General features: G+C 37.9%; 1 long non-coding RNA gene across 1 annotated transcript in view; it reads left to right on the forward strand.

Annotated features, from left to right (window-relative positions):
- The window catches only part of LOC107693832 (uncharacterized), a 15,603-nt gene extending 5,842 nt beyond the window's left edge, over positions 1–9,761 (forward strand). The window contains exons 2-3 of the long non-coding RNA XR_001634791.1: positions 833–889; positions 9,347–9,761. This is a non-coding gene — a long non-coding RNA (uncharacterized LOC107693832). The remainder of the gene's footprint in view (positions 1–832; positions 890–9,346) is intronic.
- Positions 9,762–17,278: the final 7,517 nt, after the last annotated feature.

Here is a 17,278-nt window from a genome sequence, read left to right on the forward strand (position 1 = left end):
TCAGGTGGTGACTCTTAAATCTTTCCATCCTCCTCCTTTTGCTTCAGGGGAGGATGAGAGACTTCACATGCTCTGTCCTGTCTGAGCTTTGACGCTCTATGTGGATCGTTCTAGCCAGTGGAGGAAATCTCCGCAGCTGTTAGTATGCTTTGGTGCCGTGGGCTTGCCGCGTCAAAGCATAGAATTTCACACTGGGTTAGGGACGCTATTTCACTGGCATACGAGGTGCGTGGTCTTTCTTCACCTCTCAGCATTCGAGCGCATTCCACCAGGGCTGTGGCTTCCTCTCAAGCTCTTTTTAGGGGAGTCCCTCTAGAGGATATTTGTGTAGCGCAGGATGGTTCTCTCCGCACACTTTTATCAGGTTCTATAATTTGGATCTTGACACGGCTCCTGTTTCCCGGGTTTTGTCAGCCTGAACCAGCCGGGGATACAATCTGGTTCTTCATTGGGCCAGATACGGCAGCGCTTTAGCTTAGCGTGTTTGGGATATCGTTCCCAATGTGTCATAGCGACACTGCGTTGAGTGAACCTATGAAAGAGAATGTCTCGGGTTACTTGTTCTCTGAATAGGGATGCCAAGCTCCTCGCGCTGCCGACAAGAGGTCTTTTTCGGCAGAGAAATCTGAGGAGCAGATGGCGCGTTCGCCAGTATAAGAACGGCGACGCAAGAGCGTGGGGCTCCTAAAACAGTAACTTACTGGCAACAGTATTCTGCTGCTATGTCTGCCAGGGCCTCGTGATTACAGCATTTTTAGGACTATTTTGTTACTTTTGGAGAGTTTGTCAGTTTGAAGTTATGATTAACAATTATGATTATGTGGTCTTTCAGAAGTGTGCTGCTCTCACATGTGTGTCTTCAGATGGGAAAGACGACAGGTCTCCACAGGTCAGTACTGTTACTACCAAACACACACACCCTCTTTCAGATCTAGTTTAGGCATGTCATTGCAGCCAGTTTTTTTTCACTCTAACTTCCTCAAACATATTAACCCTTGTGTATTGGACTTTACAATGTGTAAACAAAAAAAGGATGAAAACAGCCACTATAAAATATAACTCTGAATAAAATATGCAGTTGAGTGCACTTGAATCTATCTAACTTCAAGCTAAATACAATGAAATGTATTTTTAGTTACATGTTGCAGTATTGAGTAAATTGAGTTGCAGTACTGCTGTTATGCATCTTTTTAAAATATAGTAAAATATATAATATGACATCTGGATCCTGGTAGTGAAAGTCATCCAGCATGTTAAATAAAGTTCCCTTTCTGCCTACTTTAAAAAAAAAAAAAAATTCAGTTTATTTTTGTGCTGTACTTTAATACGGCAAGATCCAATAATCCAGTCATTGTTTGACAGACAGTGTTGTCTTAGCATTACTACTTTTGAAGTTGTTGATTTGGATAAGACAAGCAGATGATTTGTCAGAACTATTTGTATGTTTATTTAGTCTAAATGTTACCTGCTGTTTTTATTTATACAGATGAAGATGCTGCTCTTTTGGTGATGGGTGATGTTTGGTCACCAGTTTTTTTTAAGAACATCACAGCTCTTGTCTCACTTGTCTGTCTTAGTTTGATATCTTCAGGAATTTCACAACAGGGGGTATTCCAAAGGGATGCACTGAGACATCTTGTTTTCTCAAACCTTACGCTTTTCTTAGAGTTTTAAAAGGGGATTTGTGGAATGAGGAATTGTGGTCTTTCTCCTCAAGGAATTTTTAAATAGTCCGTCTGCTTTTTCAAAGAGGTCCAGAACTAGGTGCATTAACAATTGTAAAATTGACCCATATACGAGCATGTGTGATGAAAGACTTTATATTTATGTTCCAGTTTTGGGGAATTTTTAAAACCCCTTTAATTGAAGCATGTATTAATATCCTGATTATCCTCTATACAATTAAGTTCAGTCTGCACCTTTTTTGAAAACAAGATCTGTGATACAATCTTTATACATGTGCACAGACATCCTCACGCACGCACACACACACACACACACACATCTAGCCTCCCTTTTTCTGCGACCCAGTTTCTCGAGCCCAGTAGCATTGCATGCTTCACCTCACTGGTTCCCAGTTTCACAGCTATGTCACAATTTCTTATCTCAAGGCTGTAGAAATGGACAGGTTATGGGACCTGAGAGAGAAAAAGGAGGAATAAAAGTGTCAAGGCATACCATGAGGGAAGGTGAAGAAAAGAGAAAGATGGAATAGAGGAGAGTCTTAGCTTTTGTGTGTGTGTATGTGAGAGAGCGAGAAGATGAAGTGGAAGAATTGAAAGGGAGGGCATAACGGATAACAAACAAATCTAGACATGTTTCCTCCTCCCCTCCCGGTCCACCACAGACAGACTGATTTGCATAAAGGGCCCCAGGGCTTTTGACTGACAGGGCTCCAGACGACACTGCGGTGCTGCTTCCACTTTAAGTGGGCTGGTGTGGGGCACGGGGGGAGGAGTCAGCCTGGACACAAGCCCTCCCACTCGCCACTTCCAACCCCTGCTCTCTAATTGAGATATATACTAACTCCATCCTATATGGTGCGCTGGAGAGGGGAAAAAGAAAGAGAGAGGAGGGGGGGGAGAGACACTCACATTGAAGTGATTTGTGGTCGTGATGACACCTTGTGTGTCGCTGGTGCCTGTACATTGCTGCGGCACTGAAAATGCTCCACAGCAGTGCTGCGTGGTCGTGTTTAGATGAGGAGAAACAAGAATATTTGCTTAATTTAAACTCATGTAGTGGCTGTGAGTGTTTGTATGTATGCACTGGAAATTAATCCTTAATGAACTGATATGCAATTGTCTTTATATTTGGAAGCATGTAGTTTTAATTTAATTTTTCCACCCTTGCTGCAATAAAAAGGTTGATATCATGTTAAAGTCAGAATGTATGGTGTCACACTGCTGCAAATATTTGCCTTACAATGGGCTATAATACTTTGAAGATTTTGAAGGTTTTGAAGACCTAGAAGGATGTTTAGGTAGGTGACATTACATTTATATGCGCATTAATCATTGAAAATTAAAGGCGTGAAGTTATTTGACAATGAAAAAATGGTTTCAGAAGGAAAATGTGCTGTAAGAAAAAGGAACAAAAGAACCTGATACCTCTCTAAACTCAGTAGGCCTCAATAGACCTACCACATAATATTACACGCAAACAAGATGATAGATGAAGATCTAATGAGATATCTCACTTTGTAGACAGTACACTGATGGCTTGATATGTTGTTGAAAACTATACAAAATCCTTCAGTGAGAGTGAATGAAGTCTAGAGTTTCATGAAAGCCGCATCTAGAATGTCTAGAAGTTGATGCAATCCTACTTATATCTTTTAGGGGAGACAGACGTGTTCAAGTCAACTGATTTTCAGTGTTTTTTGCATTTGATTTGTGCTGCATGCTGAGGTTGTGGACATATTAGGGTCATACTTTTGTTCAAGGCCCACAAGACCCTGGTGCTAGTTGAACCTTATTGTGGAAATCACCTGTGATAAAATTGTCTCTGTAATGAATAATCAGCTTGTCAGTCAAGCTATTTTTAATGCTATTAGAGGTCTAGGGTTGTGCACCATTCAAAGATGAATTGAGAATGCTTTTTAATTTCCAGTCGAGTTTGTGAATTTGAATTAAACATGAATTGTTGTAGAATTGTAAACAGAACACAGCATTAAATTTAAGGAAGTAGAATGAAAATGAGGAATTTGTATAACTTCAATGACTGTAATTTTTTAAAGTTTGATTAGGCCTTACAGACAGACAGATTTGTTTGAAATGTCAAAGAAATTTGTACGTGATTTATATTTCATACATTTATTTTCATTTTATGCACCAATGTGGAAGAACACTTAATTGAGCAAATTCCACTTTCTGTCATTCCAATTTAAATTCCAATTGTTTTAAACAAGAGTCTTGCATTATTGCATTTACATGTAATATGGATTGAGATTATGAATTTACACCCAAAGCTTTAGGCACATCTGGGAACAGCTGTTTAAGGCATATGAGTAGTTAAGCAGTTATATATCAAGTACTAAGTGATATTTCATTAAGGATATCTGATACCCTGATAAACCTACTAACTAGTTTAGGGCCCTATGAAATCAATTTTATTTTCCCCAGATTCTGTTTTATTTTTTAATTTTTAATTTTTCTGGATTCAGTTTTTTTTTCTGTTTTAATTTTTCTGGACTCTGTTGTAATGGTTAAATTAAATGTTATTAATAAAAAAGCATGTATAATTAATAGAAATCATGAAATTTACACAATTTAACAACAATTTATTAAAAGTTGAACAAAAATTACATTTTTAGGGCCCTATTTTTTTCTCAAATTGTATTTTATTTTTTACCAAATTCTTTTCCATTTTAATTTTCTGGATTCCATTTTAATGGTTTAACTAAATTTTAATAAAGGCAAGTAACAGCAAAGTAATGTTTAAAAATATATTTATTATTATTTTATTTATTTTTTTATTTTTTTAAATACTGTGTTGTGTATTTACATTTTTCTGGTAAGTAAATGAAGGCAGAAAACATTAATTTATATTTTAATCAAATTAAAATTAAACATATCCTTCCATTTTTGGCAAACAAAATGATGCACAACAGAGGTTTATGGTTAAAATTAAAACATGGAAGAAAAATTGTGTGATTATTCCTTAAAAAGAATGTTTTAATAATAATTTTATTAGTAGTAGTAGCAGCACTATCATTACATTAAGTAATATATTTGTCTCAGTTTCTTCAGGTTAAAACGAACTTTTATTTTGATAGGTTGCTGTAAAAACCTTTACGTTTCTGTTTATATGTGATATGATGATAGTTTTCACGCTTCAGTATGTGTGTAGTAAACGAAACCACGCATCTGTACCATTCATTCACATAGAGACACACGGAACATGCAGGATTCATATTTAAATTGTAATTTTGTGGCTTAATATTCACAGACACTAGTCCATATCGCGTTTTGATTTAAGTGTACTGACCTACTTCTGATTTATTAATTTAAAATTTGGCATATTCCGTGACATTCCGTGTTATACAGTAAATTCCATTTTATGACAGGATTCCGCAATTCTATCCACATCGCGGAAATCATAGGGCCCTACTAGTTAAGGTGATGAACTTCAATCACTGAGCACCACAATTGCCCCCCACAACATGTGTAACTTGTCCAAATCATTTTCTGCAAATTAGACTTACAATGTGCACTTCCTCTGGGATGTGTACAGATTACATTATAATCACATTTGGACTACAGCCAACACCATATTCGATTTTATTCCTAAATGGTTCTATCAGTGTCTGTGAAGCAATGTCAGATAGATGGCATTACTTGCACCGAAAGTGATTCTATATGCTGTATATAAATTATTTTGTGCAAGTTAGAATAGTGAGCAATTCTCTGTGAAATTACCCTGATAAATAGTCTAAAATTGCTTCAACCAGCAGGCCGTTAGTTGAAGTGCAACAACAAATGGTTCTAATTATTCCAGGTGAAGTCCTCCCCTTTTTATCACCACAAAGCTTTGTTTTTAGCATCAGTGCTAATTCTGTAGACAAATGTTTTGCTATTTCTGTAAGCTCTATGTGCAGCGTTCAAATATGAACATGGTTGTTTTAGAGACACACCAAGTTTTTGTGTCTCGCAGAAAATAATAAAGTAAAGCCAGTATTATTGTGTGATAGCTTTCTCTGATAACTTTGTTCAGGTTTGTTCATGTTCAGAAGATAGAGAATGAGTTATAAAGTGAAAGAGGGTGGAACAGGAGAGATTATCAGAAAATGTCCTAAAACAACTTCATCTATGACAATGCACTTGGACATGAAGTGATTCTGATAGTCTGAGTGGAGTCATCTCTGACTTTTCCTGCATATCCTCCTGAACATAAAGCGGTCCTTTTTTTCTTTTTCCAATAGAAGATAATAGAAAAGGAACAGAAAAGTGTTATTATGAGTGCTCTCTTCAGTAAATTATATATTTCTTTGTCACAGCCAAGCTCGAAATGTCCAGGTTAGCAAGTTAACTCTGGACATAGTGCATGTTAATCTGATATCTCATTCGGTAACATATTTGATACCTCTTAGTTTAGTGAGTTTCACAAAATTAGGTTTAGTAAGTTACCAAAGTTTTCTAATGTGTCTTTCATATCATACCCATCCATATAATCAGAAGAATTCTTCTGAATGCAGTCGTATTCCACAATAGGCTGTTCATTTGACAAAGAAACTGGAAAACAATAATTAGAAAAAGGAACATTACAATATGTCTTCTGTTGTCATGGAAGTTGACATTGTTTGTGCCACAGCTAAAACTGTTGCAAACAGCTTTGAAAGAACAGAAAATTGTGGCATTGTTGATCTGTTATAGTCATTATCCACTGAATCAAATTCAACAAATGCTAAATGCGTTCATCTACTTACAGTTAAATACTGAATCTATGGCAATAAAGAAATTAATGGCTTACAATTTCAAGAAAGCTTGTGAGAAGCACCAATGATTTGCATCCTGATTTGGTGTGCCATAAGCAAAGTTAGCTCATTGTTATGCCATTAATTTCCATCAAGGGACCACATTACTCTCAAAAGTAATGACATTTAAACAACCCTCTTAACCACACAGTGTGAATGTATTAAATAATTGAATTATTCCAAAAGACGACTGCAAGCAGGTTGGTCTACTTAATAACCACAATAAAAGCCATATGTTAATGCATACATATTATATTAACATGTATAGTACTTAATAATTGTCGGTTAACCTCTTAAGGCAGAGCTGCAAACTAATGCAGAGTTCTAATCTGAATCCTAATGTTGTGAGGCAATGGTACGAGTTTTATCAGTTCATACATTAAAGAAAATTAAGTTCCAGAGGCTCTGCCACTTTGTTGAATTAGAAGATACATCAGTAAATTGTTTTTGAATTGATTAATACATATTTAATAAATCATGAAAAAATGAATTCCTTGCCACTATACCTAAACCAAGTGTTTATTCACTGACAGACTGACTGGGCAGTTGCAGACGCAGCATAATGGCTGCTACAGAGTTTATTTTTATGTGTGGTATAGCTTTGAAGCAATAGTTCATCCAATTCTGTCATTATTTACTCACTCTTATCTTATTATTTTTTTTTAATTACTTTTGAGATTTTCAATTATTTGTTGACTTGTCTCAGAAAACTAGACTGAATGAATTGTTCACTAATTGAGTGAAGATTGTTATTAACCAAAAATGTACAATTTGAGGAGTTGAACAGACTTTTGATACTTTATTGTATCTTCTTCCCAGTCTCCATTCATTGTAATTGTAAGCAAAAGAGTGACCGACACAGTCTTCAGAGTTTCTCTTTGTGTTCTGCAGAAAAAAGAAAGTTTTAATATTCAAGTAAAATATTCCTTAAAAAAAAGCTTATTTCTTTCTGATCACTTAATGATGTCTTTCTTTCTTATTTTAAAAGTTTATCAAAACCAAAATAGGCAAACTCATTACTCATGAAAGAACACAAATAGATGGATTAAGAAAATCTCACTGGTGGGGAAAGAGAGTTGAGAGATTTCTAGTTTCTAATCGCCCTATAGCAGACCACCACCACCACATAATGATTCCTGTGCATCTGGAGGGGTAGGCACAGAGCTAAAAATAAAATAAATACATTTTAAAAAGTCACTGAGCATGTGTGTGTTTGTATGAGATAGAAAGAGAGAGAGGAAGAGAGGTAGACGAGACAATCTATGCCTATCTGTCAGTCGATTGGCCAGTTAAAAATGCATACAATTACTTCCACCGGCTCAGAGGCAGAACCATTTACATATGCATACGTGAGGGTACTGCCGGGGTGTTGAAATGAAGAAAGAATGCGGGGACGGAGAGAGAGAGGGCGGGAGGGAGAGGGAGAGATGCAGAGAGAGAGAGAACCATTAATCTTTAAACACTCAGCATGCAGATTTATTGCCGACAGCAGGAGGACAGAATAAAAAAAAAACACTTGAAATGAAGGGATAAAAACTGAATTGTTAAGGCAATGTTTGATTTAAAGTTCATAGATGTTAAATGAATAATTTACTCAAAAATATATATATTTAATTGTTTACTCATCCTCATGCAGCCTTTCCAAACCCTTATGACTAACTTTCTTCTGTGGAACACAAAATAAGTCATCTAGAAGAATATCCAAGCTGCTCTTTTCCATGAACTATATATACTTTTTGCTAGCTATTAAATACTCATGTTTTTATTTTGTTAAACAGGCCATAACAGAGGCTCCCTCAGAAATATTTTAACTCTTAACGGTGTGATAATTGTATAGTTTTATCACTAGCATAGGATCTTTTCTTCTAGGATTAATTTTCATTTGATAGAAATATTTCCAGTCATTTTTTCATGTTGAACTTTTGTGTCAAGCAGCTCATGAAAGCATGCTAGATAATATTAGCATGCTAGATCATTGGATTGCAATTCAAAACCCTCACAATATGCTAATATGTCCATTAAGATGTATTGTATCTTGATTTATGATTGATTATTAAGAGATGAAAAAAATAGACAAAATCTAATTGGGCAATTGCTTTTAGATAAACAATAAACAAAAATAGCAGTGATCTGTTCTTTTCTAATGACAATAATAATCTCCATAACAATACTTTGCATAACCAGACCTCATGCAGCTTATTCAGGTCAAGAATTGCCTAAGTCTAACCCTAACAGGAAGAGACCGTCTGACCAACATGTAAATCAACCAGCCACAGTAATACTGATTATTTCATAGACATGATTTAGAATATAAAGCAAATTGCTGTGTTCTGATCAGTAGTTTTGTTTGTTATTTTATTAGTTATATTGAGATGTTGGGAAGGGAGCACTTGTCCTTGATCTGAGTTGAAGATTGACTATATGGCGAACAGCCAAGCTTGGACATGTTCATATGTCCAAAAGATGTTACATACAAGGAACACACCAAGTGCATATGTTTAACTTGACACATATGGAGAGAGAGAGAGAGAGAGAGAGAGAGAGAGAGCGAGCAGAACATGGACGGCTCAAAGTGATTAAGAATGTTGAACAGAAATTGTTGATACAGTATTGTTGTGGTAATGCTGATATTTTTCTTCCTTGAAGAAGCATGAAGAAACTTTTAGTTATGTTTCAATGCCACTTTATAAACCTATACATAGGCTCTTGACTGTTTAATTTCCACATTTCCCTTCCTTCATTTTAAAGCTCTTATTTGTGTATACCTCTTTGTAGTCATCAGAAAATGTTGTTGCTTTTTTCCACATGCTGCTTCCATTCCCATTTTTCCATTTCCTTCTTCTTCTTTTTTTTTTCCTGAGGGAAACAAAGAAGGATGTTGAAAGTCCCTTGGTTCTTCAGTTCCAGCTCCAGTTAAAGTGGGGGGAAAGAAGAGGCCTCCTGCTTTCTGTGACATAGGCTGTAGAACCTATTATGGGATGAACGAGGACAGACAAAAACCGTCCATTCTGAAGCACCAAGATCTAGATCCATGAAGATGAACATGATAGCCATGATCAGCCATTTAAACATGTCCATTGTAGTATAAAATGAATTCAGACAAGACTGTAGGAATAACCCACACATGATAAGCTTCAGCTCCGGCATTAGTGTAACTGATTTGTTTGAGAAAAGAGACTGGTCTGTATCTCTACAAACAGGTAGCACAGTAGTGCAGTAGAGGATTTAGCACACCGTATTTAGCACAGTAGAGAAATACTCATTAGTCACTCGATTGCACTATTAAAGGGCACAAAATGTTTTTTTTTTCAGTTTGGTTCCTATTTGCAAAAGATTTAATAAAGAATATATACAAAACAACCAGAATTCTGGAAAATAAAAAAATGTTCTCTTTAGGGCTCCCTGTCCTTTTGGTCTGTGATGACCCGTGACCTTTCACATAAGACACAAACAAGGTTCCCTTCTGTCTGCTTCCTTGAGTGATGCAGGTCTCACAAAGCTCCTCTGTATCTGACTAGACTGAAAGAGAGTGACTGAATCAAGCTGAGGTCTGATTCTCTCGCTCTTACGTCCTGCATTAAAAATGTATCACATATGTATTTCTTTTATTGTTCCCACAAATCTTAGAAATATTTGGTCGGGATGATTACGTTTAAAGGGATAGTGCACCCAAAAATTATAATTTTGTTGTCGTTTACTCATGACATTCTAAACCTGCACGACTTACTTTCATCTCTGGAACACAAACAGTGGAAGTCAATGGTAACCAAAATGGTTTGGTCTCTAACATTCTTCAAAATATCATCTTTTATGTTTCACAGAAGAAAGATAGTCATACAGGTTTGTAACAGCATGAGGGTGACTAAATTATGACAGAATTATCCCTAAAATATCCCTTTAATTTGGGTTCAGTTTTGATTGATTAAAGTGTTTCCTCATGGTTGGCATAACGGGTAAAAAGACCAAACCACTCAAGACTGTGAACACTTTCTACCCAACACTATCCTGTATCTTTTATCTGCTCTTCCTTTTGCAACAACTTAGCTGTTATTTGTACATTTTGCTACTGAACGGGTAGTTGCACAGAAATGTACAGATGAAGTATGTAATTTCTGGACTAGGGTCAGAAAAACAGATAGCCCTATTTCAAAATCATGCCATTGGCTGAGCCAATTGAATAGATGTTATATTTAAATAGGTTGAGTTGAGCAGTGCACAGTTGTTTTATGTGAAGATGTCCTGTAAATAATTTTTTCCCTCCTGGGATGATACAGTGCCAATAATACTGTTGCTCCAAACCATCATTTTATTCTTGAGAAGGTTTAAAATGTTCAAGCGTTGGATGATTTGGTGAAACCCGTGGAGAGAAATGAGGTGTTCGAATCCATTCAATGCTGCAATCATGTGCCATGACACTAATATGCAAGCTGGAGGCAACAGGCTCGTTCCAAGGATTTCAAGGCATACAGAAATGTTAAAGTTTAGTGAATAGAACCAGCAGTGTTCAGAATCTAGTAAAATTTTAGCCCCCCTAATTCTCACACAGCCTACAGCTAAGTGAAATCTGCTGTAAAGGTACATGAACTCTTTGAGTTCTAATATGATAAACCTGTGTTACAATTGGAGGTAAGTTATGGGTTTACGTTAATAACATGCAATGCTATGGATTAAAGTATTGTGAGACCTCAAGTTCCAGTTGTGGAAGACAACTTGTGGAAAAAATGTCTGCAGTGTTTTTCTGCATGTCATTTCTTTTATCATTCTCCTCTTAGATAGGGCAGTTTACATGGTCTAGTCCTCATTCAGTAGTGCTTGTTGAAGGAGTTAGTGAAACATTGGCCAAGTACAGTATCTCAGAGCTTTATATGTACAGTACATTCAACATTATCATATAAACAAAGAAACCTTCTTAAAGATGTAAATATGTATTTTTTTCTAATACCATGTTGGTTTGGACAGGATTGTGATTCCATGGTATTATTTGAAGCATCTTAGATTTGTATGCCATTTTTCACCATGACCTACAGTATGATTCAAAAGGCTACGTTTACTTGATCAAAAATACAAAAATAATGCATTTTGTGAAATATTATAACAATTTAAATAACTGTTGTTAACTGTCTATTGTAATATATTTAAAAAAATAATTTATTCCTGTGATGGTAAGAAACAGAAAGGTGTTTTCGTGTTTTTTGTCTTGTGAGTCGCAGTGTTTTTGTACGTATTCGTCGCGTCTATCTGTCTCTAAGCGCGCATACATTCGTGAGTTTCTGCTCGATGTCTGCAGAACCACATTTTTAGAGTTAAACTCTGCGCATGCCGAATTTGCTGCTCGAGAAACATTTCTTATTATCAATGTTAAAAACAGGTGTGCTGCTTAATATTAAAAATATATTTTTGTAACAATGTAAAAAATATTAACTATCATGTTTGATCAATATAATGCTTCTTTGCTGAATAGAAATATAAATTTCTTAAAAAAAAAAAAAAAAAAAAAATTCTTACCCCAAACATTTGAACAGTAGTGTATTAATATGGTAATAATGATACAATACCATGGTGTTGCTGATACCATCACTGTGCCATGGAAAAGCACTTTTAATAGTGTTACAAATGGAGGAACTCCTGTTCAGATTCTCGGTAGTGTACTTCGTTTGACCTCTGCTGCTATGCTCTTGGGCTAAGCACAACCCCATCTGCCTGATGCCTCCTTGTGCTCTGGACCCAGCCACTGTCTGGGTCAGATTAGCATTGGTATAGGCCAAGTAAAGAAACCTCATGCTAATTTGGAATAATTAGGAATGCATTACAAAATACAGTACTATTTCTTTCCATTTCTTGCTGTCCCAAAATTCTTATAAACATGTGAAGGCTAATTTTTAATAAGCGTGGATCCTAACAGATACAGCTACGGAACTACATCCCAACATATGAATGTGTTTGGAAATGGGGTGAGGAAACAGGAGACCACAGCTGAAGGAGCTCTAGTTTCAAATCCTGTGGCAGGAAACTCTTGTCGGAGACTCACCCCTCCCTCTCACCCTGTGTATGTGTGTGCATGTTAGTGCGGTGTTCATCATATCGATGTATCGTCACAGAGATTTGACGACACGAGTATCGATACAGCGGTCCCTGTATCGATATTGTGGCACGTGTGCAGCAGTGGACCGCGCTTAATTTGAATATAAGAACACCGTTTAAAATGGAGTAGAAAAATGCAAGGTTTCTAAAAAATAATGAATAGAGCATAATATATAGGCTACAACTAGGCCTGCCGCGATAATTAAATAACCGTCTAATCGCGATTATTTGATCTAACCCACGATTTATTGTGCTTTTTATACGGCAGAAGGGCCAAGGGGGAGTCATACACCAAAAGAAACAGAAGAGCACCAATTTGGTTTTCATGCACTGTATCTATATCATCTGAAGCCGTTCTATATCTTAATGTGAGGGACAGAATTATATTTACATTGTTAAATTTAAGTTTACAGAAATTGATCTTCCTTCTGCTGCAGCTGTCAGTTATTCTCTGCTCAGCATTCAAACAGCACGTCACGTTCAGTTATGACAGTCAGCACTGTAAAACTCTCTCCAAGATGATATATTACCATTATAATACTCGATGTGTAGATAAAGGTCTGGGGATTTGCATAAAATGACATCTTGCTGGAGTTCATTGCTCTCTCTCATTTCTCTTCTCTTTGTTTGTACCGTGTGGAGTCAAAGACTATAGAATACCCAAGACGTGTCACTCTATAGTTTTGAATGGGGAAAAATGCAACACTCAATATGGCCGCTCTATCGAACGAAGCCCCGTCTTCTGAGCAAAAGAGCCAATCGCTAATCGGTAAAGTCAGTGCGTCACTGCAGCTGCCGTTAGAAGTCCCGGTTGCTATAGAAACAGTTAAACTTTTTTGGGATACACCTCTCTCCCCTTCAGTCTGCCCGTACAGCATGGAGAAAGCAGTACTCTCATTTGAAGAGCGAGAGAAAGCACAACCGACCCCGTCAGCAGCATATGTGCTTCTCAAGATCTTAATTTACTCAATTAACAGTTACAAAACATAAGATAAATGAAATAAAGTAATAAATGAAATAAGTCACAAAATACATGTCACCATTATATGGCATATGAAATAATATAAAATAAAGTTTCCTCACCACTTATTCGTATCAGTGAATAAATTAAATGGGGAAAAAGTCAAAAGTTACAGATTTTACACACACAAAAAAATCTATTTGACAACATCACGTTTGCATACAGACCTCGCTCTTTTTTGTATTTATCAAACTCATATAAACTTGATATTAAACATTTCAAACATTTTTCAATATATAAACACAAACAACAAACATACCTGCAGAAACACACAGAGCACAATTAAACTTTTTTGGGATACACCTCTCTCCCCTTCAGTCTGCCCGTACAGCATGGAGAAAGCTAGTAAGCAAACCCAATCTCAGTAAAACATTCAAAATGCAATTCATTGCATTAAATTTCATGACATCACAGTCTTACATTACACTTAAACATTATTTATCTCATGAAATTAATCGATGACATCGTTTACACTTGGGAGGAATGCCCTTCAGAGGAGCTCTTCCTTCAGGTTCTGGAGTTTTGCTCACTACACAGAGCTTGCAACATTTAACATACTCGCGCACGTCCCATTCCAAACTGACCCAGAAGAACCTCCGTCTCGCAAGGGATAAAGTCCTACCCTGACCTTGATGCCCAGCCTCATCATGAATGCCTTGAAGAACCTGCTTCACCAGCGAACTTGGAACAACATATTGCAATCTCCTTTTACGTGTCAGGATATCCTTGCACACCCGGTATAGTATAACGTCAAGCATTTTGAACTTCTCCCACTGTTTAAGTGTTTTAATTACCTTGTGAGTTTCTCCAGTTCTCTCACGTCTAGATGGTTTTGTTCCTCTGCTCACATAGAACAAGACTCTTGACAGGGTTGCGTCATCCTGCTGCTTCTCCTGTAACTCCCTCAATGAGAAAACTGGCAGGGGACTAGGACCTGGAGACAACAACTGGTGGGTATCCTGAGTGAGCCACTGGACCGCCCTATCCCTCGTGCCTACTTCCCACTCTGTGTGAATATCAAGGATCGCCGACACTTCAACACTAGTGAGTGAACTTGATTCTGAACCTGCACAGGGGTAATGTTCAACATTACAGTTGTTTGCACTCAACCTGAAAACATCTTGTATGGAGTTCTCTCGGACTTGCTCCGCTTCTTCCAACAGCACACTGTACGGCTCAGACATCAGCCTCCGACTGACACACCCACGGATGAAGGGCTGCCTACTCAAAGCGTCTGCGACCACGTTTCTACTGCCAGGTATGTATTGGATGCTAAAGCTATAGGGGGCCAGCTTAGACACCCACCTCTGCTCGCATGCATCAAGCTTTGGCTTCGTCATAATGTATGTTAAAGGATTGTTGTCCGTCCACACAGTAAAGTCGTGTCCCTTTAACCAGTGACTAAACTTGTCGCAGACGGACCACTTCAGAGCCAAAAACTCCAGACGATGAGCAGGGTATCTGGCCTGTGCACGAGTGAGAGCTTTACTGGCAAAGGCGATGGGACGTGCCTTAGTTTCTCTTTCTGGGACCTGCGACAGTACAGCTCCTAACCCATCCATAGACGCATCAGTACATAAAATGAATGGCCGGCTGAAATCGGGGTGAGCCAGCACAACAGATTCTAACAGGGCTGTCTTTAGTTTTTCAAACGCCACACTGTGCTCTTGCTTCCAATCATCAGGGTTCAGTCTTTTGAATGACGCAATGCCTCTCCCAGGGGTCTTCTTTCCTCTGGGTGCAGCAGTCAAGGCGAACAGCGGCTTTGCAATACTGGAGCAGTTTTGAATGAAGTTTTGATAATATAACACCATTCCCAAAAACGACTTTATCTTTTTTTGTGAAGGAGTCACTCCATCCGGCATCATCAGATCAGATACAGATATGGCAGAGATGGCACTAACCTTGTCTGGATCTGTTGCCACTCCAGTGCCATCAATGACATGCCCCAGAAATTTCACACTTCTCCGAAGAAAATGACACTTCTTCGGGGCTAACTTCAGTCCATGTGCACTGAGCCTAGAAAACACCAGCTCAAGCCGCTCAATGGCCGCTTCTTCATTTGGAGCGTACACAAGAAGATCGTCAAGATAGCATAACAGAGTGAGAAAATTCTGATCCCCGAAGAGGTTGGTCATGAGTCGCATAAAGCTGGCTGGACTGTTACAGAGCCCTTGAGGCAGACGGTTGAATTCATACAGGCCCATGGGAGTTGTAAAGGCAGTGAACTTCTTGTCCTCTTCAGACATTACAATGTTATAAAACCCAGAGGTTAAGTCCATCGCACTGAAGATTACATTCCCTCCCAAAGCTGCCAAACAGTCCGCCTGGTGAGGCAAGGGGTGGGCATCCTTAACAGTCCGAGCGTTCAGCCAACGGTAGTCCACACACACTCTAAGGTCTCCATTCTTCTTCCATACCAACACTAGTGGCGAAGCCCACTCACTATTGGACTTGCGTATGATTTCCTGTTCCTCCATCTCAGAGAGAACGCTCCTCAGCTTCTGGTACTGCGCTGGTGGAACGCAGCGGTATGGAAGCCCGAAGGGACGATCGTCTGATAAACGAATACGGTGGACAAACTCCTTGGCCTCTCCGCAATCTAGTTTATGTTTAGAAAATACTTCCTCATGCCTCATAATGAGCTGTACTAGCTGACTCTTCCAATAGTGGGATGCTTCACATGACTCAATGTCTAAATCGCCAAGACCAAGTTTATGAAGGCTTTCACGGAGCTTGAAGGCAGGGCAGTCCTCTTCATCAATGCCTCCAATGATGCTCTGGCTCTGTACACTCACCATCTCATTGTGTTTGTGATCAGGGTACACATTGAGGTCCTCAACAGCCACAACAGGGAAGACATCAGCTATTTTTGTGTTCCTTCTCAGTGTAATAGCCTTATTAAGGGGATTATTAACAATATTCATTATATTTTGTAATATTTGAACCAGCTACACATGCGCACTGGCTGATCTAGCCTGAACAATAAGCTTTTTTTAATGCTATTTGAGGAAAATAAACAACGTTTATGTTGTTGTCAGATTTCATTGGTGATTTCAAATATGAAATTTAATCGTAAGCTTAGTGAGCAGTTTTGGAGAAGTTGATGTTTCCCCATTCAAAGAGATAGGAGCTGCACTTGCATGCCCGAGAGGCATGACTTGCCTTAAAGGGACTTTGGTGGAGTGCAGCGCACTGTGACTTATGTTGCTTCAAGCACATCATTCTGCACCTTAGATGTGCATAAGCACTGCGACTCCATGTTGCTTCAAGTGCACCATTCTGCACCCTGGATGTGCATAAGAGCTTTGTGCCGCTCAGCGTTTCACATTATCAAAGTTTTGCACACAGAGATTATTAGAAGCTTTTATTTTTCTCATGATTTCTATCTTATTTTCATTAATGTATTTTGTAAGAATACAAATAGTTGACAGAATAAACATGTTTAAATTGTATAATGTGCACCAAAGATTTTTTTTCAAGATATTGTTTTTGCTGCTAAATTATACAGTCAGCTAGTTTAATTTCATAGCTTATATATTTTTATTCAAATGTAGTTTTTCTCTGTAATGCTGCAGAAACACACAGAGCACAATTAAACTTTTTTGGGATACACCTCTCTCCCCTTCAGTCTGCCCGTACAGCATGGAGAAAGCTAGTAAGCAAACCCAATCTCAGTAAAACATTCAAAATGCAATTCA

The sequence above is a fragment of the Sinocyclocheilus anshuiensis genome, unplaced genomic scaffold (genome assembly GCF_001515605.1).
Source record: "Sinocyclocheilus anshuiensis isolate Anshui unplaced genomic scaffold, SAMN03320099.WGS_v1.1 scaffold1392, whole genome shotgun sequence".
Classification (NCBI taxonomy): domain Eukaryota; kingdom Metazoa; phylum Chordata; class Actinopteri; order Cypriniformes; family Cyprinidae; genus Sinocyclocheilus; species Sinocyclocheilus anshuiensis.